Here is a 27,629-nt window from a genome sequence, read left to right as displayed (position 1 = left end):
TCAAATATACAGACTCAGTCACACACAGATATACAGGTGTCACATATCACATTACTCAATGCAGTCTCCCATATACAGACTCAGGAGCACATAGATATACAGGTGTCACATATCACATTACTCAGCGCAGTCTCCCATATAGAGACTCAGGAGCACACAGGTATAGAGGTGTCACATATCACATTACTCAGCGCAGTCTCCCATATACAGACTCAGGAGCACACGGATATACAGGTGTCATATATCACATTACTCAGCACAGTCTCCCATATACAGACTCAGGAGCACACAGATATACAGGTGTCACATATCGCATTACTCAGCGCAGTCTCCCATATACAGATTCAGGAGCACACAGATAAACAGGTGTCACATATCACATTACTCAGCGCAGTCTCCCTTATACAGACTCAGGAGCACACAGATATACAGGTGTCACATATCACATTACTCAGCTCAGTCTCCTATATACAGACTCAGGAGCACACAGATGTACAGGTGTCACATATCACATTACTCAGCTCAGTCTCCTATATACAGACTCAGTCACACACAGATACACAGGTGTCACAAATCACATTACTCAATGCAGTCTCCCATATACAGACTCAGGAGCCCACAGATATACAGGTGTCACATATCACATTAGTCAGTGCAGTCTCCCATATACAGACTCAGGAGCACACAGATATACAGGTGTCACATATAACATTACTCAGTGCAGTCTCCCATATACAGACTCAGGTGCACACATATATACAGGTGTCACATATCACATTTCTCATCACAGTCTCCCATATACAGACTCAGGAGCACATAGATATACAGGTGTTACATATCACATTACTCAGTGCAGTCTCCCATATACAGACTCAGGAGCACATAGATATACTGGTGTCACATATCACATTACTCAGTGCAGTCTCCCATATACAGACTCAGGAGCACACAGATATACAGGTGTCACATATCACATTACTCAGTGCAGTCTCCCATATACAGACTCAGGAGCACACAGATATACAGGTGTCACATATCACATTACTCAGCGCAGTCTCCCATATACAGACTCAGGAGCACACAGATATAAAGGTATCACATATCACATTACTCAGCGCAGTCTCCCATATACAGACTCAGGTGCACACAGCTATACAGGTGTCACATATCACATTACTCAGCGCAGTCTCCCATATACAGACTCAGGAGCACACAGATATACAGGTGTCACACATCACATTACTCAGCGCAGTCTCGCAAATACAGACTCAGGTGCACACAGATATACAGGTGTCACATATCACATTACTCAGCAGAGTCTCCCATATACAGACTCAGGAGCACACAGATATACAGGTGTCACATATCACATTACCCAGCACAGTTTCCCATATACAGACTCAGGAGCACACAGATATACAGGTGTCACATATCACATCACTCAGCACAGTCTTCCATATACAGACTCAGGAGCACACAGGTATACAGATGTCACATATCACATCACTCAGCACAGTCTTCCATATACAGACTCAGGAGCACACAGGTATACAGATGTCACATATCACATTACTCAGCGCAGTCTCCTATATACAGACTCAGGAGCACACAGATATACAGGTGTCACATATCACATTACTCACCGCAGTCTCCCATATACAGACTCAGGAGCACACAGATATACAGGTGTCACATATCACATTTCTCAGCTCAGTCTCCCATATACAGACTCAGGTACACACAGATATATAGGTGTCATATATCACATTACTCAGCGCAGTCTCCAATATACAGACTCAGGAGAGCACAGATATACAGGTATCACATATCACATTACTCAGCACAGTCTTCCATATACAGACTCAGGACCACAGAGATATACAGGTGTCACATATCACATTACTCAGCGCAGTCTTCCATATACAGACTCTGGAGCACACAGATATACAGGTGTCACATATCACATTACTCAGCGCAGTCTCCCATATACAGACTCAGGTGCACACAGATATACTGGTGTCACATATCACATTACTCAGCACATTCTCCCATATACAGACTCAGGAGCACACAGATATACAGGTGTCACATATCACATTACTCAGTGCAGTTTCCCATATACAGACTCAGGAGCACACAGATATACAGGTGTCACATATCACATTACTTAGCGCAGTCTCCCATATACAGACTCAGGAGCACACAGTTACACAGGTGTCACATATCACATTACTCAGCGCAAACTCCCATGTACAGACTCAGGAGCACACAGATATTCAGGTGTCACATATCACATTACTCAGCGCAGTCTCCCATATACAGACTCTGGAGCACACAGATATACAGGTATTACATATCACATTACTCAGCGCAGTCTCCCATATTCAGACTCAGGAGCACACATATATAAAGGTGTCACATATCACATTACTCAGCGCAGTCTCCCATATACAGACTCAGGAGCACACAGATATACAGGTGTCACATATCACATTACTCAGCTCAGTCTCCCATATACAGACTCAGGAGCACACAGATATACAGGTGTCACATATCACATTACTCAGCACAGTCTCTCATGTACAGACTCAGGAGCACACAGATATACAGGTGTCACATATCTAATTAATCAGCACAATCTGCTGGTGTGTCCTAGTGACATCGCAGATGGCCAATGCTAGCAGAGTTGCAGAGGACCTGACGGCTCTCTCTGGCCTGGCAAGTTGCACTGAATGCCATTTTGAGGCTAGATGTTTGAGGACAAATCTGTACCTGGAAAGGCCCAAATGCTATTTAGCATTGGGCTTTTTATCTCTAGGAATTTGGGCCCTGATTCAGAGCCAGATTCTCTGACAGAGCGCTCGCTTTGTATCAGGGCATCTTTTTTTTTTTTTATGGAGCGGCCTCCCGGCCGCTCACATTGCTGTGGGTTGCCACCCACAGCTAATGTGAGCGGCCAGGATGATGGTTGCGATGGTCAAGACCATCGCGACAATCGGGCTTGGGACGAGACCCTTGTGGTAGGGTCTCGTGGCTGCAAGCCCCAGAGAGCTTTCAGCTCTAACAGATGGTAGGCGTTCTCATGGGAACGCCTCCGTCTGGGCAGCCACCCCCCCGGCCCGCCCACCAAAGGGGACGTGCTGTCACTCAACATCGACAGCACGCCCCCTTTGGTGCGAGACCCGGAGCGACGTATTGCCTGTCGCTATCTGGGTCTCGCGCATGCACACGATGGAGCTGGCTCCGTTGTTCACATGCGCACTGACCCACCATTGACCCGGTTGCGAGCGCACTGTGCTTGCGACTGGGTCTGAATCAGACCCTTGGTCCACACCCTCCCTAGGAGCCTACACCTAATGCTGAATAGTCTTGGCGTATGAAAAATAGGGTAGAGGGGCTCAGGTCTTGTTTCTTTAGTGTCTACATACGTATACCATTATCTAATACACTCATAGAATGCATAAAAGGCCATCGTATTTAAATGCTGTGAAACAATTATTTATGGAAGGGGCCTTTAAAAATCTTGCAGTGTAGCCCACCAAGTTCTAGTTATGCCCAGGGACTCAGAGAGGGGGGTGCAATGTGGGCCACATTGCAAGATCTTAAAAGGGGCCCCCCCAGAGGTAAAAAAAATGTTTAACAGGGAAGCTTTTAAAAATGGGGGATAGTGTGCCTTTAAAGAAATTATAATTGAGATTATTTTTTTTACAGTTATAAGTAGTTTTGCATTTGCTAAAAGTGTTTGACATCTTTAAAGTCAGATTATTGAAAACTTTAAAGAATTGAGGATAGAATATGCCGTCCATGAAAAGTCTTGAATAGAAATGTTTCTTTTCTATAGACTATACGAACACCAGCTGTTTTCATGAAGTGGAGGAAAATGTTGATTGCACTCAGGAATAACATGTTTTATTATCATAAACCTGAACAATTTATTCCCAGTAAGTGTTGCTACTCCACCATAATGAATCCAACGGAGCGAAGAAAGCTGACAATTCTATAATCACAATTTAAATCCTCACAGGCTGACAATAGGAATTCTGTTTATTCTTTGCAAAGTCCTAGTATGGCATAGACTAACCAAGCATTACTAATCATTTTACAGTTAGTTTTCACATGGACAATCCTGCTGAGGGGAAAAATGTTCTATAGGAGACAGAGTTTCTCCTGTAGTTTATTATAAATGGACCACAAAGTGACTTTCTGAGATTGCAGGCTAGGTGAACTTAATAGGATGTGTGGAAACCAGTTTCTGTAGGAGATGGAAATTAGAAAAGAGCAACAAGCAAGAAATAGCTAACAAGGAAATAACCCTACATTTTCTATGATTTGTCATACTTTTTGTGTAAATAAATAACTTCTCAAATAGATTCAATAATGTATTTGTATTCCATTTATAAGGCATTGGTTCTCTCTCTTACAGTGCTGGTTTTACATGGGAAGCAATGGAGATGTAAGTTTGATAACCCACGTATGCAGGGAACCCTTATTTGCCTGACATGTAGATATTTGGCTATTCAAGCTAAAATCTCTGGGTCTCATTCAAACCCGCTCGCGAGTGCAGGACGCTCGCAAGCGGGTCGATGGTACCCAAATGCGCATGCGCATGACGGAGGGAGCTCCGTCGTGCACATGCGCGAGACCCGGCGAGAGACGGGGTAGCCGTCGCTCTGGGTTTCGCACCAAAGGGGGCGTGCTGTCGATGGTGATTGACAGCACGCCCCCTTTGGTGGGCGTGCCGAGTGCGTGGCTGCCAGACGGAGGCGTTCCCATGGGAACGCCTACCGTCTGGGTCCGGCCCCACTGACATCACTAGTGATGTCAGTGGGAGTGATTTTGGCTCTGATAGAGCCAAAATCACTCCAGGGCTTGCGGCAGCGAGACCCTACTGCAGGGTCTCGTCGCAAGCCCGATGGTCGCGATGGTCTTGACCATCGCGACCATCATCATGGACGCTCGCATAAGCTGTGGGTGTTAACCCACAGCTATGCGAGCGTCCAAGAGGCCGCTCCAAGTTTAGGTAGGAGGGCCCTGATTCAGAGCGAGCGCTCTGGTCAGAGTGTCCGGCTCTGAATCAGGCCCACTGTTCCTATAAGGGGCAATGGAGAGAGTAATCTGTTATACTCTTTGGCAGGATACTCACCAGGAAAAGCCTTTACTGTACATCTGCCGGCATGAAGGGGGCCTAAATGATGATTGTACATAGGCCTCTTACTCTCAAAATAGGCCCCTGACTGTAGGTCATCTCTGAGTCACTTGCTCTTTCAAAGTACAGGTATCAAAATATTTATCTAAGAAACAAATGTCTAATGGTGCATACACAAGTAGAGATCAGCCAACGATACTATATCACTGGCTGATCGGTATGTACCCTCCCTGGTGTGCTGGGTGATCGATATGGATCACCCAGCACACCACATACTTAACCGATGGCTATAGTGACCCATAATCATTGATCGCGGGTCCCTATAGTAACTTGCTCGATATCGAGCAAGTTGACCGGCATGCACGGGCGATGGACGATATCGGTATCGTCCATACATGGCCGTGCATTGCTGGTCAACGGTAAGTTCATAGGGACCTTTTAAATGAGTGATTTGTACGATAACGGTAACGATAACGATATCGTTATTGTTCAAATCATTCTTTAAAACGCTACGTGTGTACGCACCTTAAGAAACTTTTATCTAAGAGATAAGTGATTCTTGGGATCACTGGATCATAACTTTCATAGACTACTGGATGTCTGTTATGTTCATATATTTTCTTATCTCACTTGTATTCTTTGTTATTGCATACTGCTTGTTTTGTGAATTTGTTAAGTATAGAATTTTATTCCTTTAACACTGGTGAAATATTTTTGAAGTCATCTCTCTTGATGAAAAAAAAACAGCTACATATTTACACAGTGGCCACTTTGTTAGGTAGATGTACAGTATATACCGGATTGTTCATGCAAAAAAAGACTTTTTGTTGTATAGATCTAACATCTGAATGGGGCACAAATGTGATGTGAGCAACTTTGACGGCGGAGTGAGTGCTGGGTGGCAGAAGAGGCTGTATCTCAGAAGCTGCTAATCTGCTGGTACTTTCATACCTTACAGTCTGTACAGATAATTAATATAGTTATAAATAATTTTGTTATCATAATAAAATTAAACAGTTGTGATAGAAGCACTGGAGAAGTGTGGAATGGCTTCTATGTATGTCCTAGGTTCCTGTCATATGTGTTCTGAAACCCCCAGGAGAAGTCTGTTTGGGAAAAAGAGACTAGAAATGTTGGCTTTAGAGAAAAGCCGGTATGGGTCCTGGGGGTGTGGATGTGAGGTGAAGGAGGGCTCCATCCACAGGTCACTCCAGGTTTTGGGCCTTTCAGCCTGGTTACAGGCTCATTAGGGCTTGCAGCTGGAAATGGCTAATATAAGCTGGGTTTGTTTGTGGCTGAGTGTCTCACACCTGGGAGAGAAGGTAGACTCGCCTGTTCAGAGACACTTGGTTACTTTCCTTGTAAGTACTGTGCACGTGTTTTGTTGATGGTGAGGGCAATATGATGGTGAGGGCAATATGTTTATGTTTTTTTATGTTTATATTCATTTGGCACAATAAAGACTGGCGCCGACCAGTTTGTACGAGAACCCCAGACTTGTATCCTGTTTCTACGGCTGCTGTGTGTGTAAAGAGGGAGTCCATATACCTCAGTAGAGGGACCCCTATCCCGACTGTGTCACACAGTATACTGACAAACTTATCAGAATCCAGAAACGCCTACATAACCTGTATAGCTTCCCTATCTAACTCCCTTCAATTTGCAATATGTAGCCCCTATCCTTGTGTATCAACACCTATTTCCTATAGATTGTAAGCTTGCGAGCAGGACCCTCTTACCTTTATGTCTGTCTCTTACAACCCAGTTTTGTTCTATTAATGTTTTAAATTGTAAAGTGCAACAGAATATTTATTTATTATTTATTTATTACCAGTTATTTATATAGCGCACACATATTCCACAGCGCTGTACAGAGAATATTCATCCATTCACATCCGTCCCTGCCCCAGTGGAGCTTACAATCTATATTCCCTATCACATGCTCACACACATACACACTAGGGGTAATTTTGTTAGGAGCCAATTAACCTACCAGTATATTTTTGGAGTGTGGGAGGAAACCGGAGCACCCGGAGGAAACCCACGCAAGCACAGGGAGAATATACAAACTCCACACAGTTAGGGCCGTAGTGGGTATCGAACCAATGACCTCAGTGCTGTGAGGCAGTAATGCTAACCATTACACCATCTGTGCTGCCCATATGCTGCGCTATATAAGAAACTGTTAATAAATAAATAAATATTTGCACCCAATTACATTAATCTATATAATAAGTGAGAAAGCATGTCTGTCTGTCATTTTGTCCTTTATGTATGGCTAGAGTTTTGGACCTAGGGCCTGATTCAACAGGATCACAATTGGGATTACGCACTCAATCGGCCGATTGTTGCGTTCTGTGCAAGCGTATGCATCGCAGTGCTCGTGCACGAACGCTCCACTCAGCTACAGGTCACTACGCAGACCCATCGCAGAGTGATTGACAGGAAGTACTGTTTGGGGGTGGTGACGGGGGAGTCGGCAAAACGCAGGTGTGCCAGTGCGTTTGAACACCGTTGCATGGGTGTGCATAAATTATCCACTGCGTGCGACGAGGTTAGCAATTCCTGAGTAAGGTCAGAGCTTGTGCAACTGTGTGTGAGGCTGCGATGGTACTCCATGTTACAGATGGTTTTGCAGTCTTGCTAAGTATCACGACTGTGTGTAAAGTAAGGGGGGCGTCCTTATGTTGTGCTGCGATGGCAGAGTGATCGCGGAGGATTAGCATATTTTTGCAGTGAGACTGCGTGCATAATCACTATTACATTCACAGTTGCGATCCGTAATGCATCAGGATGCTGGTCCACCAAATTTCCAATTGTGTTGTAGTTTGACCAGGATTAGATTTTTGCCTATGTTTGAACTCGCTAAAATTGGAGAAACTCTTAAATTACACAGGTTGCAGGATGGGCTCCAGTGGAATTTGGCAGTCTGCCTATGAGAATGCAAAAAATGTATCCTTTTTTAATAATAAATCCAGAGCCTCTGTGTTTGCATGCAACGGCATAAGCAGGGGCATAGAGAGCTGGTCTGGGCCCGGGGGAAGAAGGTATGGCCCAATAGCGGGAGGCGTGGCCATGTCCCCTTAGAGAAAAAAACCTTTTTGCAGCACTGTGCACTGGGGAGGGGCGCACTGTGAGCCCCTCAGCCCGGAGCAAATCCAGGGGGGGCATGAGCAGTGTGATTGCTACCCCCCCACAGGCAGAGGAGACTGCTGCTGCTCTGCACTCTCCCATTACAGCTCAGCACACAGCACCATGTGCTGGGCTACTGACAGGTAAAAGGGATGGAGGGGCGGTATCGGACCTGGGCTCCTCCAACAAGCCCACTGCCCTCTCTAGTACCTGCCCCCTTCTCTGTGCCCCTGGGTATGACTATAACCTAGTGGGCCACATTGCAAGATCTTATAAGGGTCACCCCAGAGGTAAAAAACCCCACAAACATTTACCCCCACACAGAGCCCATTCATGTTATGCCACACAGACCCCATTCAGATTATGTCACAAAGAGCCCATTCAGGTTATGCCACACAATAGTACCCCTTATACACACATTATGCCATGCAGTAGTAGTGCTCCTTATACATTATGCTTTACAGTAATGCCCCTTATACTACACAGTAATGTCCCTTATACATTATACCACACAGTAATGTCCTTTACAGATTATGCCACATAGTAGCAGTGCTCCATATAACACATTATTCCACACAATAGTAGTGCCCCTTACACAATATGTCCCCCCAGCAACTCACTTCTCCATGTCCCTCCATGCAGACTCTTTCCTCTCCCTGTGTGCCATCAGCAGCCAGCAGGTGTGGAGTAAGGGCCGGGTTGCCATGTAATTACAGCTGGTGCACCAGCAGGCAGCAGCAGACATGGACAGACAGGGCTGGCGCAATTTGAATCTGGCACCAGTCTCGACCCAATCAGAGCTCACAGACTGGCAGCCAATCAGGAGTCACCACTGCTGATTGGCTGTCAGTCCGCAACCTCTGATATCCTCATGACCAGCAGTGCTGTCTGTCCATGACTGCCTGCCAGTGGGCCAGCTGTAAACAGCTGGCAGGTCTGCACCAAACCAACACTTATGACACTTGGACCCCACTCGACTGCCTTGACTAGACTGGCCTACCTTGTGTGCATGACTGGATGCAGGGGGAGCGGCAGGCCACAGAGGCAGTTCAGGCACCATAGCAACTACACCCCTTGCATCCACTTTAGTTACGCTACTGTTTGCATTCATGTTAGCAAACAGTGGGTATTTTTCAGGATCAATGGAATGGGGTTATAGGCAAGGACAATGTAAACAAATAAAGGCTGCAGGTGTACTTCAGGGTCCAGTATTTAACCCGGGCAACGCCGGGTATCCCAGCTAGTGAAATAATATTGGGGCTGATTTAGAAGTGGATGCAGTTGCATTTGCAATTGTGATTTCAGATGCAGCAGACTTGTGAAAATATGTTAATGACTTAGGTGATGTCTTGTGCACAGAGACTCCCACCTTTAGAGCCTCACATCCGCCGCCTACCTACAAAAAATGAAACATCGGTCGCACATCGAACATCTTAGCAACCCTATGCTGTCTCAGTATGTCAGTCTCACCTATGGCATTGGGGCCTCTTCAGTTGCATACGAGTTTGTAGAGTCTTTCTAGAGCATACCCAGAAAATGGTCCTGACACATCAGCATTTTTGAAGCCATACCATGTTGCCTCCCACAAATATTGACTATAGTACACTATCTGTCACTCACTTTGCGTATAATTCCTCTCTGCGTTTGCCATCTCTAATACATCACCGTGCATGATCAGTGTGGCTTTGGTGAATGCACAGTAGCAAAAATCGCTCCACTACGACCGGCATCGACATTACATCCAACTCCGAGTCAGGTCTATTGTTCCCATAATGGTATTATAATATTATTTCCCCCTTCATCAATATATAATGATTGCCTTCATTAAAAGTGTATCGGGAGTTCTCATCTTCTGATTCGCCACATAGATCAGCTTGTAGATGTTATTCTATTTCTAAAAAAGAAATCGGGTATGGCAACGTGTCTGTTGGTGGTTTTAATTCAGTATTTCTGGTATTTGTTCTGTGGTTTTGTCTTTAGTAAATCTGGCGGTTTCAAATCTACAAGAAAACCATCGGCTTTGACAAACCACCTTTTAGTAAATTTCGCCCTGGGTATCAAATCAAGCTGCCTGTATACTTTTATAGGATACATGTTACACCTACCAGTTGGACATTTGTGGCATATTTGATCCAATGTAGAGCAATATGTTGCATTAACCAGTGGCATAACTATAAATTTTGCTCCCCCCTGCCAAAAAAGTTTCTGCCCCCCTGACCAAAAAGAAAAAAGCTCAAAGACAAAGGGGGTCATTCAGACCCACTCGCGAGCAGCAGTAAGCTCGCAAGTGGGTCGATGTTCCCCACTGCGCATGCGCACGACGACCCACAGCTATACGAGCGTCCAGGAGGATGCTCCATTTTAATGGAGGAGGGCCCTGATTCAGAGCGAGCGCTATGGTCAGAGCGTCCGGCTCTGAATCAGGGCCAAAGTTTTTCTGCACGTGCCTCTGGCATGCGCACTCCCGAAAAAAGTGTGTGGTTACGTGATAAAGTAATGCCCCTAACACCTTATGCCACACTAAGTAATGCCCCTTATAACACATTGGGGCAGATGTATTAAGCTCTGGAAAGTGATAAAACAGAGCGTGATGAATGACCAACCAATCAGCTACTAAATGTCATTTTTCAAACACAGACATGACAATTAGGATCTGATTGGTTGGTCCTTTATCTCTCTATACTTTATCACTTTCCAGAACTATATACATCTTCCCCATTATGCCACACCATAATGCCCTTATCAACACATTGAAATGTCCCTATAACACATTATGCCACACCATAATGCCCCTTACAACACATTATGCCACACAGTAATGCCTCTTACACATTATGCCACACCTTAATGGCCTTATCATAAATTATGCCACATCGGAATGCCCCTATAACACATTATGCCACACCATAATGCCCCTTAAAACACATAATGCCACACAATAATGCCCCTAATAGCACATTGAGCCACACAGTAATGCCCCTTACACATTATGCCACACCATAATGCCCTTATCACAAATTATGCCACATCAAAATGCCCCTATAACACATTATGCCACACCATAATGCCCCTTACAACACATTATAGTAGTGCCAATTATGCAGTGCCCCTGTCTTTTTGGCCATATGCAGTGCCCCTGTAGTTGTACCCATATGAAGCCCCCCCCTGTAGTTGAGCCCATATGCAGTGCCCTCTGTAGTTGTGCCCATATGCAGTGCCCCTGTATTTGTGCCCATATGCAGTGCCCCTGTATTTGTGCCCATATAGAATGCCCTCTGTAGTTGAGCCCATATGCAGTGCCCCTTAAAGAAGTGTCCATCCCTGTACTTACCTGTCCATGCTGGGCAACGCTGACTCCACACAGCCGCCGTTTGTGTTGTCACTGAAACGCTGACTGGATCCATCTAACTTGATCCAGGAGGCACGGCTGCGCAGGCTCCTCACAACGTGGGGGACATCATGATGTCACCCGTGCACTGCATCACTGGGAACACTGGCCTCTGAAGCAATCGGAGGCTTCCTTAGCCTCTGATCACTTCAGAGGCCAGCGTTCACAGTTGCAGTGGCATAGCAATGGCCCCCACCGCCCTCAAGCCACCGCATGGTCTGCGGGGGCCATTGTTACGCCACTGGCTGTGGCATACAGTTTGTAATAAATATAGGTCCTGATTCATTACAGATCGCTATTGTGATCGCAGCTGTGATTAGGCATGCAGTTCTGCTGCGAAAATATGATAAAGGTTGCAACTCCTCATCCAGCATAGAGACGCCAACTACCGCTTTCTCACATCTGTAAGATCTCGCAGTCCTGTGTATACATTGGTAACATCGAGTAACATCGGCCCCTCACGCAGAATTACAGCAGGTCTGACCTGTCTCTGAAATTGGAAATTTGCCGCATGCAGTCAGTACTCATGCATGCGTATGCCATCGCGGTGGCTAATTTATGCACGGCCATGTAATGGCATTCAAACAGACAAACACACCTGCGTTTCTACGACCACTCCCCATTCACCACCTCCAAACGCTGACTCTGCGATGGCTTCCTATCTGTGTGCATGATCGCAGTGTGATCGCAATACTAACCTGCGTATGTGCACCACGGTGTATACGCATGCGCAGTATGCACCATCGGTCGATCTGCATACGATGTTGCAATTGCGATCCTTGATGAATCAGGCCCATAGTCCAGATATTTCCGACTTCTCAAGACTTAAGGGGGAATGTTTCAAGCTTTGGAGAGAGATAAAGTGGAGAGTGATAATGTACCAACCAATAAGGTTCTAGTTGTCATTTTTTAAACACAACCTGTAAAATGACAGTTAAGGTGGGTACACATTAGACAATTTCCAATGAATTGGAACGACAAATCATCCATTGTGTACACACTATTGCACGTTCCTGCGCTACGTTCAGGCACATCGCCACTGCTGGCTAAAGATGCAAGGAATGACACCATGGTACTGGAAGCGGTGGTGGAATGACATATTGGTTGGTCATACACCAGATTGTGCAGTGTGCACAGACCGCCCAATATATTGTCCAGTCGCATCTGCTGTCACTGGGCATACACTATGCATACCTCCCAACGTGACCCTCAGGACTGACACAATGCTCTTGTCCTTGGACTTCCCTGGTAAGAGGTGGGGCTCTTACCCTCAGTCTAAAATTCAAATAGGGGAGCCACACCAACTGTCATTTCACACCCTGCCAAACATCACTGGCTGGGACTCACTGGCAGTTGGTGTGACTCCCCTATATGAATTTTGGACTGAGCTGCAGCCCCACCTCTGGAGCTACCACCAATCATAAATTACCAGGGAAGTCTAGGACCAGAGCATTGTGTCCTTTCTGGAGAGGGTCATGATGGGAGGTATGCACATCATCAAGTGTGTACTCTGGTCCTGATTCAGACCCGGTCGCAAGCGCTGAGCACTCGCAACTGGGTCGATGGTGGCCCAGAGCGCATGCGCACGACAGAGCCGGCTCTGTCGTGCGCATGCGCGACACCCAGATAGCGACGGGCAATCTGTCTCGCACCAAAGGGGGCGTGCTGTCGATGTTGAGTGACAGCACACCCCCTTTGGTGGGCGGGCGGGGGGGTGGCTGCCCAGACGGAGGTGTTCCCATGAGAACACCTACCATCTGGGGGCGACCGCACTGACATCACAAGTGATGTCAGTGGAAGAGCTTTCAGCTCTGTTTGAGCCGAAAGCTCTCTGGGGCTTGTGGCCACGAGACCCTGCCACAAGGGTCTCGTCGCAAGCCCGATGGTCGCGATGGTCTTGACCATCGCGTCCATCATTCTGGGCGCTCGCATTAGCTGTGGGTGGCAACCCACAGCAATGTGAGCGGCCAGGAGGCCGCTCCATAAAAATTTTTATGGAGGCCGCTCCATAAAAAAAAGACGCCTGATTCAGAGCGAACGCTCTGTCAGAGCGTCCGGCTCTGAATCAGGGCCTCTGTTTTAAAAGCGGATTGGCTGATACTTTATCTCTCTCCAAGGCTTGATACTTCTCCCCCTAATGAGGGTGAACCACCAGTAGTTTGAAGTAAAAAAATAAATAAAAAAATTGAACATTTTACTTAATGGAGTGATCTTAATGTAGCAGCAGGTTAGATTTGTTATTTTACACTATCCACTATGAGTATTTCCAAGTCGATCTACAAGCCCATAAAACTAAATGCAGACTGATCCTCTGGTGACATTTCCAGTAACAGGACAGTGGATTTGCACCTTGAGCCTTTTCACCATTGTTGTGGTTAGTCAATGTTCTTATCAGACTGGAGTAGACAGATAAAAGGTAACTGACGATTGGTTGCTATGTTTAATTGCACGTTTGCCTGAAAGTAATGTTAGTAAGTCAGCCCTAAGGAGTGTTATGAATCAAAAGAGTCACAGAAAGCAGACACACAGCAAATGAGCAATCAACGAGAAAGGCAACTGGAGCAGCTAAAAGGTTAAGGACCAGACATTGAAGTGCAGAGGTTCTGGATTCAATTCCAGGAAGTAACAATGTTCAACTGAGATCAAATAAAGTAGAAAAACAAACTGTCCATGACAGCTGCGTGCAGCAATTTCCAAAGTACCGTATTATAAAATAAATGCACAATCCAATTGTCAATCTGTATAGGCCTTTGAAATCTACTATATTCCCGATATCAACATCTAAATAACACCTAGGGCTTTATTTACTAAAGTGCAGGTTTTTAAATGTTGCCCATAGCAACCAATCAGATCCTAGCTATTATCTTCTATAAGGTCCTAGATAAATGTTAAGTAGAATCTGAATGGTTGCTTTGGGCAACATTTCTACTTATAAAAGCTCACACTTTAGTGAATATACCCCTACAGTAACACATACAGAAGATACATGTTGCACTCCGAGCTGAAAGAGCTACTTTTTCACGTCCTCTTGTTTTAGTTTATCCTACTTTATTACTATCGGTACCTTCCGAGACAATTGGAAGCCATCAACCACCAAATGGCTGACTATTTGCACATTATAGCAAAACAATGCCTGCCACCTTAGGACAGCAAGGCTCATTCGCAACAATGTTATTCCACAGCACATATGCTATTTTCTACCATCACATGCCTTCCCATAGGCATCTTTTTAATGGGTGCAAGGTGTGCGGTGCACATGGGCCCATGGGTCCAACGGGGCCCACACCGCATAACCTGCAGCTATAGTTAATATACTTACCTCTCCGCGGATTCCGATGTGATGCTCTGCAGCGCCAGACCGGAGCTGTAAAGCAGCAAAAAAATCTATGGGAAAATGTCAGCGGCCTTTTTCCCAGTGATCTGTGCATGCGCAGAAAAGTTGTCCCCTGGAAAATAGAAGCAGATGCCATTTTCCCGGAGACCCGCACATGCGCAGTAGATTCTGGAATGAAGGCTCACAGTCCCTCTTTTTATGTTATTCTTACACACAATATCACAGGGGAGTAAATCCACCCTGTGCTTGACTCAACCAATCATGCTGTCTCACATAATATAATTTAACCACATATTACATTTCAAAGGGGTCACCCAAACCTAAACACAAAACTGATTTATCATATAGTAATAACTGTCTCCTAAAGGGTTGATATAACATTTCACAGGAAATGGTAAATGACATTCATCCTTCCCAATGGAAGTATCAATCAGTTTGGCATTCCCAACCTTAACACATTCAGTGACATCCAAAAGGTTCTTAAAAATAAATTGTCTTTTCAAAGGAAGTGTTGTATCTGAAGGGTTTGGCTACCATTCACACATTCAAACAGAAACCTTCCAGCCAGAGGGCCTGATTCAGAGACGGACGCTCTGAACGAGCGCTCGCTCTGAATCAGGGCGTTTTTTTTTTCTTTTTTTCTTCTTTTTTTTCCTCCTGGCCGCTCGCAAAGCTGTGGGTGACCACCCTCAGCTATTGCAAGCGGCCAGGTTAATGGTCGCGATGGTCAAGACCATCGCGAACATCAGGCTTGCGATGAGACCCTTGTGGTAGGGTCTCGTGGCCGCAAGCCCCAGAGAGCTTCTGGCTCTAATAGAGCTGGAAGCTCTCCCACTGGCATCACTGGTGATGTCAGTGGGGCCGCCCCAAATGGCAGGCATTCCTTCTGGAACGCCTCCGTTTGGCCAGCCACCGCCCCTGCCCGCCTACCAAACAGGGCGAGCTGTCAATCACCATCGATAGCTTGCCCCCTAAGGTGCGAGACCCGGAGAGACGGAGCACCCATCGCTAGCCAGGTCTCGCGCATGCGCACAACGGAACCGGCTCCGTCGTGCGCATGCCCAGTGGGCAAACATCGACGCGGTTGCGAGTGCTCAGTGCTTGCGACCGGGTCTGAATCAGGCCCAGAGTTCACTGACCACAACAGGTCTTCCTATTCATCAGACCTCCTGCTAGGAAATCACAATCAGCATCTAGTTTGTGCAGACACAGAAGCTGGTCATGTCATATACAAAAAGTGCATTAAACCCATTTTACATTTAAAATCATACATTTTAAATACATGTCCTGGCTCAGTGCTGCACAAACCATTTTGAATACGTTTTCATGTTTAAACTCTCGGCGCCTAGCACAGAGTACACATTTACAATGGGCACCTGGCGCCTTTTGTCCTTTTATAAATGGCGCAACGACATGAGGGTTAATCCACTCAATGCTTTGGCAGCCATTTTAATCACGTGTGGTTTGCCTCCGGCCATAGGGCCGTTCTGACATTTACTTTCTTCAATAATCAACTATTTACCTGCTCTGTATTCATGTATAATTTGTATGTTCTGTAATTTGTCATTATGGTCCTGATTCAGCAAGGAACGCAAAGATGCATGCGCCCTGCCCCTGCGAGAATATGCTAATGATTGCATATGCATGGCAATCACAGCACAAATATGCAGACTCCCATCAATACATAATGCCATCCCCTTTACCCACTGCAAACGTCCATACTGATGAGCAAGGCTGAGAAAACATTGGGAACATGAAGTAGCATTGGATCCGCATGCAGACTTAAGGTACACCTGACCCTGCCGCATGAATTAAGAGACTTCCTACACACAGGGGAACGCCAGGCTGCATCCGGCATCTAAGTGGCAAATTTATGCACGCCCCTATAAAGGGAGTGTGAACTAGCACACTTGCGTTCAGCCGACCACTCCCCGTATCCATCCACAAATGGCACTTCCTGTCAATCACATTTCCGTGGGTCTGAGTATTCACTGTGCAGATCGCAAACATCAGGCGATTGCGTGTATCTGCATCCGTGCATTCCTCTGTCTGTTGCTGATTAATTTTGTGCCATCTTACAAATAAACAATGAGGATGGAACCCCACAAATCCTTGAGCAGATGAGATGGAGGTTCACCTCTACCCCAGTGGGCAGCAAGAAGCTAAAACATGGAATCCCTGATAAGGAGCACTGGAAGACATGTAGAACAGACCTGGAAATGGAAAATGCTTAACATTTTGAATACTTTTGAAACCCCTTGTCACAGCGTAGCTGGTATGAGGTGCTTACATTCTCACTAATACATTCCTCTGCCATTCTGGGTGCTAATGGGTGTGGGCAATTAGTGACTATGGAATCCCCGCTCATGCAATCTTTACACAAAGTGTTCTCTTGTATGGTGGTGGTTCTCACTGTAGGTGGTGGTTGTGCAGTGCAAATACAAAAAGATGGACGTCAGACAATCTCTTTTCCAAATATGTTCTCTTTATTGCTTGATTCCTTGCAAAAGATAAAGTAAAATGTCTCCTTCCTCCTCCTGCACAGTACTTGGGTTATACCAAAGTAAATATATCAATCTCCTTGGTTGTGCTTTCATTCCACATTCTTGCCTTTAATTTATCATGATCTTCACAATTACTACTCACTATGAATATACTCAACTTATATGTAGTTACTACACTCCATAAAGCAGATATGTGCAGAGCCGACCCCTGTCATACTCTTAAGATTTGATATAAAAATGATCAGAATTAAAAAAAGAAGATATTTATAACTTATAAACACCTTCTTTGTTTATTGTAATCATTTTTTATAGTTAATACTCACCAGCTTTGTGGAGTTCCCTGTGACTGCAGGGAGTCGAGAGATGAGGCAGCAACAGCTCAGCCTCGCTTCTTTATACTCAGACTCTGCTTGCAGAGCTGGAGGCGCGGTCACAGCACGGGCAGTAAGCTGCACAGAAAGAGAGCTAATAGAGGCATGCCTCTGAGTATGGGGGGGGTGTGTGCCTTGAGCACTATTAGACACCTTGGATGTGCCATGTGACCAGCTCTGCATATCTTTACCTAATACAGCTCTGCATCTCTTTATCTATCAATAATAGCTCTGCATCTCTTTATCTATCACAGCTCTGCAGCTCTTTATTTATCATAGCTTTTATCTATCATAGCTCTGCACCTCTTTATCTATCACAGCTCTGCAGCTCTTTATTTATCATAGCTTTTATCTATCACAGCTATGAAGCTCTTTATCTATCACAGCTCTGCACCTCTTTATCTATCACAGCTCTGCAGCTCTTTATCTATCATAGCTAGGCATCTCTTTATCTATCACAGCTCGGCAGCTCTTTATCTATCACAGCTCTGCATCTCTTTATCTACCACAGCACTGCACCTCTTTATCTATCACAGCTCTGCAGCTCTTTATTTATCATAGCTTTTATCTATCACAGCTCTGAAGCTCTTTATCTATCACAGCTCTGCACCTCTTTATCAGTCAAAGGTCTGCATCTCTTTATATATCACAGCTCTGCATCTCTTTGTCTAACACAGGTCTGCATCCCTTTATCTATCACAGCTCTGCATATCTTTATCTATCACAGCTCGGCATCTCTTTATCTATCACAGCTCTGCATCTCTTCATCTATCACAGCTCTGCATCTCTTTATCTATCACAGCTCTGCATCTCTTTATCTATCACAGCTCTGCATCTCTTTATCTATCACAGCTCTGCATCTCTTTATCTATCACAGCTCTGCATCTCTTTATCTATCACAGCTATGCATCTCTTTATCTATCACAGCTATGCATCTCTTTATCTACCACAGCTCTGCATCTCTTTATCTATCACAGCTCTGCATCTCTTTATCTTCACAGCTCTGCATATCTATATCTTAGCTCTACATCTATTTATTAATAACAATGCTGCATCTCTTTATCACAGTTCTGAGGGGTCTGTTCATCTTCGGAGGCTGTATGGCCCCTGATAATGAAGTATTCACCTCGTCAGGGGGATACGTGACACCGGAGCAATTCATCATTGCTCCGGTGCGGGGAAAGTTGCTCCAAAAGAAATTATCCCCACAATTAGTAGCCCAGCTACAGAAGTTGCTGCATTACTCACCTGTCCTCGCAGCTGGCTTCTGTACATGCATAGCCTGAGGTCATACATGCACTATGCAGCTGAGCATCTCATGATCACAGCTCTGCATCTCATGATCACAGCTCTGCATCTCATGATCACAGCTCTGCGTCTCATGATCACAGCTCTGCGTCTCATGATCACAGCTCTGCGTCTCATGATCACAGCTCTGCGTCTCATTATCACAGCTCTGCGTCTCATTATCACAGCTCTCAGTCACACCACAGCAGCACTTCCCTTCAGACTTTATGGTACCTCTGCTTCCTTAACCCTCCCTCACTTAGGGCTTATCCCCTATTTCCTCTAGTATGGGGCTTCCATCTTCCTATATCATTTAAGCTGGGTACACTCCTAAAGATTTTCTGTCCAACCATCCAACTAGTTGATTGGTTGGAATGAAAATCTGGTAAGGTATGAAAGCAAAGGACAATCAGCAATTTGCTCCCAAATGCCGGAAAATGGACAAAAACTGTTGCTTGAACAAATTGTTTAGATCAAACATTTAACAAACTTGTCTGACGTCATTTTCATCTGTTTTCTGCCATTTAGGAGCAAATTGCTGATCATCAGTTACTCCCATACCTTACCATATTTTCATTCCAACCAATCAACTAATTGGATGGTTGGACAGAAAATCTTTAGGTGTGTACCCAGACTTAAGGCATACATCCATTAGCCGATGGAGAAACGAGAGCCAGATTATGCCATTGTAATCGTGCTGTCATTTCTCCGTCTGTCATGATCCAACACTTAACTAGCAGACGTTCAGTGCAGGCTCATCAATCATTAGGCAACATGATGAACCTGACGATATCGTTAGGTTGTTCAGCCTGTTTGCCCGATGATAGATGTCAGAAACGTCCAGCGGGCGCGAGCATCACTGGTCGTTTACAATAAATAACGATGTCATTATCGTTTAATCACTCAAAAATATCAGTTAGTGGATGTGTGCCTTAAGTCATGCTGTCTCTGCAGTGGCCATCCTCCCTTTAATAGATATTGGAGGGTTTGTATGTTGGGACTTATCCCCCTTTTTAGGCATAATGTGGGGCTCTTACTCCTTCTGTCTTGATCTGGGCTCAAGTCCGCTTTTATGGGCAATTCTACCCTCTTCATATATGAGCTCTTTGCCCCTGTTTTGCATGGTATTTCCCAATATAATTGGGGGAAACCCTCATTATAAGGCCCTGGGGTCCCCAGGATTTCATCCCCTCCTCCCCGGGACTCCAGCTGAAATGTATCACTCTGGTCTCACTAACAGAATTCACCACAGCTCTGTGTCTCACTTTGCCCTTCTTTCTTTGACAGGGCAAATCACACAAGCTTTATCACTCCACCCCTCCTCACTAGCAGATGATGCACAGTGCACTGTATTATTCTACACCTCTTTTCTCCAACAGACAAATTAATCACACATACTGTAGCAGTGTATCAATCCAACCCTCTCTCTCTGATAGGGCAAAACACAAAGAGCCCTGTATAACTCTGCCCCTCTTTCTCTTACAGGACAAACCATGCACAGCTGTATCACTACACTCCTCTCTTCACTGTCAGATCACACACACAGCACTGTACAGATATGCCCAACTATATCCTTTCCCAGGGCCGGACTGATCATCGGTCCCTTCTGGCAAATGCCAGAAGGGCCGATGGCTGCATGGGCAGGTCTGTCAGTCTCATAAAATACTATTGAAATTATCTCTCCCAAAATGGCCTCCGCCTAAGCGGAGACAATCATGGCACATTGACATTTCAGAGATCTTCATTTGCCATTTTCTGCTGCCGGACACTAGAGGACCAGCTGTACCTCTAGTAACATGTTCTATTGGTTAGGTCTAAAATAGTGGGCAGCAGGGGACCTGTGACGTCACACCCACTTGACCTGTGCTGAAAGGGGGAGGGGCAAGGATGACAACAGGGGTCCAAAATTGTTGCGCACAATTTGTTCCTCCTCTATGCCAATGTGGATGGTAACACAGGAGCTGTCCAGCCCTCCTGCAGTGGTCACGTGGTTGATACGTCATAGAGGTCCTTTCTCCACATAGGATCTAGCAGCAACCATGTTCTATTGGATTGTTGCAACAGCACTGAGTGTTGTTTACTGTGTGTGTCTTGAACACATTACAGCTAATGTGAACATATATACACATATTGTGCCCATATATTTCTCACTTTTCAACAACTTTTTTTGTTTGTTAAAAACTGAGCTTTTCATACTTACCCTCCTCCTTCTCCCCCTAACACTAACCCTCCCCATTAGTGCCTAAACCTAACCCTCCCCCATTCATGCCTAGACCTAACCCTCCCCCTTTTGTGCCTAACCTTAACCCCCCCAAAACCTAACACTAACTCTGCAATGCTACCTAGACCTAACACTCTGACCCCCCCACCTCCCACGGCTAACAGCTAAGATGCCCTCGGGCTTATCTAGATTGGGCTGACGTCTGTATTCCAGCATCTGTATTTTGACGCCTATCTAAATCCTGTGTTGGGCTTACACTGTTGGGATTCAGACCGGCGGCATGCCTTCCACCGGTCTGGTAAATATATCCCATCTATACATAATATAAAGTAAAAGGGTGCATGTTCAGACAGCGGGCACAAAACCCCTGACAACGAGCAGGAATACATCCACCATTAAGGAAGTCTAAAGGTTGGTGTTGCCTTGGCAATAGTGTAGCATAATGTGTACGGGGCATTACTGTATGTGGCATAATGTGTAAGGCATAATGTGTAAGGGGCATTATTGCATGGGGCGTAACATGATATAAGGGGCATTATTGTATGGGATATAATAAGGTGTAAGGGGCATTAATGTGTGGGACATAATGAGGTGTCAGTGATCACGAAATATGCGCTATAGCACATTTTTATGCGTGAGGGAAAGAAAATGACTGGGTTCCTCACTTGTGTGCTTGCCACAGAGCAGCCAATCACTGCCCACTGTGATTGGCTGGGGAGATGCTGCCAGTGGTGATTGGCTGCTGCAGCGCACAATCAGTGGGCGCAGCAGCCAAACACCGCATTCGGCACCTCGACCAATCACTCCTGGCAGCATTCACAAATCAATCACCTCTGGCGGCGTCTCATGATTCAATCGCCGCCGGAGGAAATACAGCTGCAGCACCCACTAGTGCCCTGTGTAACTTGTGTCCTATTATATTAATAGTGGGGCAAACTACTGTACCCATTTCTGCTCTCCTGTGTAGTCTACTCTCCCACCCCTGTTCCCCCTGTTCCTCTTATGGTCTCCTGTTTACTCTGCCCTCCCTGTTCCATTTCCCCATTTCTGTACTCCTTCTGCTCCCTAGCTCCATTGTGCCCCCTGGTCCCCTCTCCCCATGTCTGTACCCCATCTGCTTTCCTGTGTACTCTTCCCTCCCACCTGTGCTCCTTGTTCCCCTCTAGCTATGTCTGAACATATTCTTATCTCCTGTGTGCTCTTCCCTCCCACCTCTGTGCCCCGTGTTCCCCTCTCCCCATGGCTGTACTCTTTCTGATCTCCTGTGTACTCTGTGTGGTGCCCCTAGCTTCGGGAGTACCACTGTTGAGCCCTTGTGGGATAACAGTACTTATGTATATAAGATTATGTGTGCCATTGTATATAAATGGGAATGTCTTGGGACTGCTGGGCATGGTCACCGTGACTGGCTCAAATGTACTGGGGCCTGATACATGGACATGTGTGTGCCCTGCATTTGTCCCCAAGGACACTTTATTCCCCCTGGGAATGTGGATGGTTCCCCAGCTTGGAGAGGTGACTAATGGCCATGTACGAAGTACCGACTGCCCCATCGTGCCAGATAGGGAAGCCTCATGCACCCTCGAGCCCTACTTACCCACGAGTCAGCGCATGGTTGTGACACGGATGGAGGATATAAAAAGGGCTGCGAGGATAACGGTTGCACGGCTGGCTGAGGTGACAGTACAGGGAGGAGAACCTGCGCACTTACCTGGAGCAGACGAAATCGGGACAGCAGCGGAGCGGAGGTGTTGGCGGCAGACTGTACTCTATCTCGCTACTGTCGGCTATCAGTGCCGGGGACGCTGGGGAAGGAGGCGGGCTTGCCCAGTCGAGGAGGTGGGCAGTGGGTGGTTTCCGGAGCCGAGGATAGGAGGAGATGCCTGGAGGGGAGGCTTCCAGCTGCTGATGCGGACTGGCTGGAGAGGTCTGTAATAAAAAGTACAAATTACTCACCCCCTGTGTTGATGCACCCACACCCAGCAGACAGACCACAGCCACATACCCAGCCTCAGCAGGAGAACAACTGAAGTTCCCTATTTCCCCTAGACATACAGTGACAGGCAGCCTTGGCTGGGCAGGACAGTTTGCTACAGATAGCCACAAGTGCAGACTCTAAGTATCACTTTACCTCAGCACTTACTTACAGATCCGCTCAGTGGATCACCAGTTTAGCGCTGCATGTAAAGTAAAGCTACCAGGCACAGCTGACACCTCAAATACAGTCCCAGGAGCATATTGAGTTGGGGCAGAACATAAACCTCAGACTACTTTTGCATAGGGATTGTTCCTCTGGACTCCCTGCTCCGTAACTACTAGAGACCCCTGTTGGGCTCCCCTAACCCACTACGCATTACTTTGCCGCAGAAGTTAAGATAATTCAGTATAGCCTCGCACCCCATCCTGCTAACAGGACAGAAAGGATAAATAATCTGTGGAGAGGCATTTAGCAACAGAGTGGCCAAGCGAGCACAGGAGTGTACACGGTGCCTCAATTAACAAAGTGTAGTGAAAGGAGCCTGCGTCTTGCTACACAGGCCAATTGTGAAGGAAGGATAGGCACGTGCTGCAGAGACGATAGTAGAATTTATGCCAGTAATCGACTCTAGCTATCTTCCCTACGGAAATAACAAATAACTTTCATGGAGATAAATTGTGCACCAACGATTTACTAGTAGCTGGCCAGCCATTATTATATATTATATTTTAGCCAAGGTTGGGTCCTTTAATCTAGTTGCCATAGGTTAGCATACCCAATCTATAAAGAAATTCTACTGTTGAACGTTTGCCAAGGTTATTGTATATGTGATTGCTATTATCGTGCAATATTTAACCAGGTTCCTTTAACAGATAGCCGACAAGACCTCTGTTCCTGGTTCCAGAGAAATAAAACTTACTTTACGGTGTCGTTTACCTGTATTGCACTACCGTACTAAATGTTTATTGCATTAATGTAACACAGTATTTGTTGTAACTATTAACACCGAGTACATTGGTGACCGGGCATAATTGTTAATAAATGTTGATGCTATGCTTGCTGAATACCAATTGGTGTGATACTTTGGTGAGCTGACAAAGTGAACGATGAGAGAAACTACAACCCAGAATCACACCCAGCGCTGAGACAACAAATCCCTAGATGGGGTGTTACATCTGCCCTCCCACCTCTGTGCCCCATGTTCACCACTCCCCATGGCTGTACTCTTTCTGCTCTCCTGTGTACTTCCTTTCCCACCTGTGCCCCCTGTTCTCCTCATGTCTGTACCCTTCTGCTAGTATGTGCATTTTTATGAACTACAGGCAGTGAGGCATAAATTGTCATAGGACCCAGACACTGTGGAGTTGGACCCCAATTTTTTAAAGGGAGGTGTCCCTGGGACCCACACTTTTTTTGTTCAGCGCAATCACTGGGTGTAAGGGGCATTACTGTGTGATGTAACTTGAATGAGGGGCACTACTCTGCAGTGTAATATGACAAAGGATCACTATGGTGTGGCATAATTTGAATTGGGGGTACTATTGTGTGGTCTAGCCCCTTCTCAGCGAAGATACAATTGTTTTTTTCAAGGTGCACCTACGCCATGCATCCTACCTGATTCTGTTCTGAAGGGGGACACCAATGCTTTTTATGTCCACAGGGCATCAAAATATGTAGTAACAGCTCTACTTTGGTATGCACAGATGTGTCCACCTCTGTGCTCAACACCCCCTGCCCTAAAAATTCCTACAGTGAACACTATCTAATCCTCTACAACTGCTAGGCTAGGCCTTGGTCAGTTGGGAAAATGCCTTACCTTTACTTTGTGCGTGACCTACACCAATGAAATGCCTGCTTTACCTAACAGAACCAACCAAATACTAAATGTTTAAATATGGCACATTTAAATCTCTTGCAGGATGTGCTCTTTTGTGTGTATTTTAATAAAGAATGATGTAGACTTTTATGTTCTAATATTAATTATATGTGCAAGAGCATAGACTAAGATGTGGGAGGAGTCAGTATTAGTAAGGGGAGGAGTCTTTTACAGGAACCAGCTGCTGACACCGAGGTGGGCCTGTGTGCTTTAAAATGCCAGGGCCTATTTTTAGTCCCAGTCCGGCCCTGTCCTTGCCACTGGCACGAAAAATCGCACCATGCATAGCTTGAGAAGCATGCGAGCGGATACAAGCACTGCATGGTCCAATCGCAGTGCGTGCCATAGCGTACCATAGTGTATGCAGACACAGGGAATCGCATGGTGTGATGCATGCGCACGATTGTGGCGCGATCAGCCACAATGTAACTGGGCACATCTGTTTATTAGCGATCGGGATCTTTACCCCTGCCGGGCTTCCGCTGTCGGGATTTGAACCGCCATGTGACCGACGGTATTACCTACTACACCCGTCCTCCTCTATCTTTGCAATATATATGCTGAGCTACCCCAAGCAACAGTCTCCTTCATATATACTTGTTCCCTAACACAATTAAGATTGAAATATAAAAAATTCTAACTAAAAAGTCTCAACAAACGCTATATATATATATATATATATATATATATATATACCCTGACATCAGCTGCCTTATGTTCATTGTACAATGCAATGGATTTGCTAAACTTAAAGGGACAGATTCAAAAGGGGATGCAGAAGGTTTTTATTCCAGTGCAAATTAAATTAAGTAATGATACACCTCTGTCACTTACCACACACTATCTATGATGCTGGCTGCAAAACTCAGTGTCACTCTGCTGCAGTGGCTGCCTCAAGGCTGGGAGGGTACAGGGAGCAATCAGTGCCTGCAGCTTGTAGTTTTGTGCCTCAGCGCTGTGGTCACACTCATTGCCAGAGGGCAGGCTGCCTGTTCCTGTTCCTCTTAGGTGGTGCGTGGCCGCGGTGGCAGGGGAAGCAGACAGGGACAGAAAGGAGGGATGCGGCATTATTTGTAATGATGTCAGAACATCCTTCACGCATGGACTGGACCAGGTGATGGAGACGGGGGTAACCTTGCAGGCTGCCGCTTATTAATTAGATTATATTTGCCCATTTTTGCCGCACCGGCGGCTTGTCAGTTTAATAATAATAATCACGTGCCATGTCCCAATTTTTTGCCCCTCTGTACCTTGGGGGCCCCTGAAACCTGGGACCCGGGACAGGGGCACCCCTTGTACCCCCCTGTCGCCGGGCCTGTGTTTATATTGGGTCAGTGAGTGGCACCATTGGGGTTTGTTAACCGCACATACAAAGATGATTATTACAAAGTGTTGGCTTACTGTATGTATTGAGGTTGCCTCTCCTAGGAGGTAATGTATCAAACATTCTAAATAGGTCAATGGAGAAGTAACCTATCATCTTCCTAGTACATTCTATAAATTGATAGCTAAAAGCTGATTGGTTGTTATGTTCAACTTCTTCACTTGTCACACCTAGGGCCGGATTCAATTAGCCGCGAAATCGGCCAACTTTATTGGTAGCGATATAATCTGCGAAATCGGACAATTTTCACCAGTAAACAGGCGAAAACGGGTAGGTGCGATAAAAAACAGCCGAAAATAGTAAAAAAAGTCAGGACATGCAGGAAATAGCGCCTGCACCCCAAAAAATGGCTGATGTATATCGGAAATTAATTTAGAAGTGTAGTATTGGCCATAATAAAAGTAGAGTAATTGTGTCGGTTGTTGGTAATTTGTGTATATGAAAAAGGGTTAAAAAATTACAGAAAGCAATTTTTTTACAGGAAATTGCTGTTCCGTGTAAATTGGGGGTACGTTAAAATTGATGCAAGTATATTTTCATGTTGTAAAAGTGCACTTTTAAAAACCGGTAAAAAAAAGCGCCTGCTGCAACCACATGCAATGTTTAAAACACTTGACGCATCCATATAGCCCACCCGAAATACCAGACCCAATATGTTAAACCCATTTTCATCTGTTTTTTTTTTTCACCCAAAATTTGACCTGTCGTTTTTCGCCAAATTACGCAAATGACGAAAAATGTTTGGGTAATATATAATTAGCAGCGAATGCAAAGGGTTCTGAAAGAAATCACCACATGTTTAGGCACAAATAGGGATTTTGCATCACCTGGTCTGAGATGGTGAAAACTTTCGCCTGTTTTACACTATATAATTACACTATCTAATTATAGCGCGTGTGATAGTTTGCTGCAAATTTGGATGAATTTATCACTGGCAATAAATTCGGACGATCTTGCACCTAATTGAATCCGGCCCTTAGTGTGGATCCCACTGCGCCCCCAGTAATA

The sequence above is a fragment of the Taudactylus pleione genome, unplaced genomic scaffold (genome assembly GCF_031769625.1).
Source record: "Taudactylus pleione unplaced genomic scaffold, aTauple2 ptg000321l, whole genome shotgun sequence".
Lineage (NCBI taxonomy): Eukaryota > Metazoa > Chordata > Amphibia > Anura > Myobatrachidae > Taudactylus > Taudactylus pleione.
Note: the sequence above shows the minus strand (reverse complement) of the source record.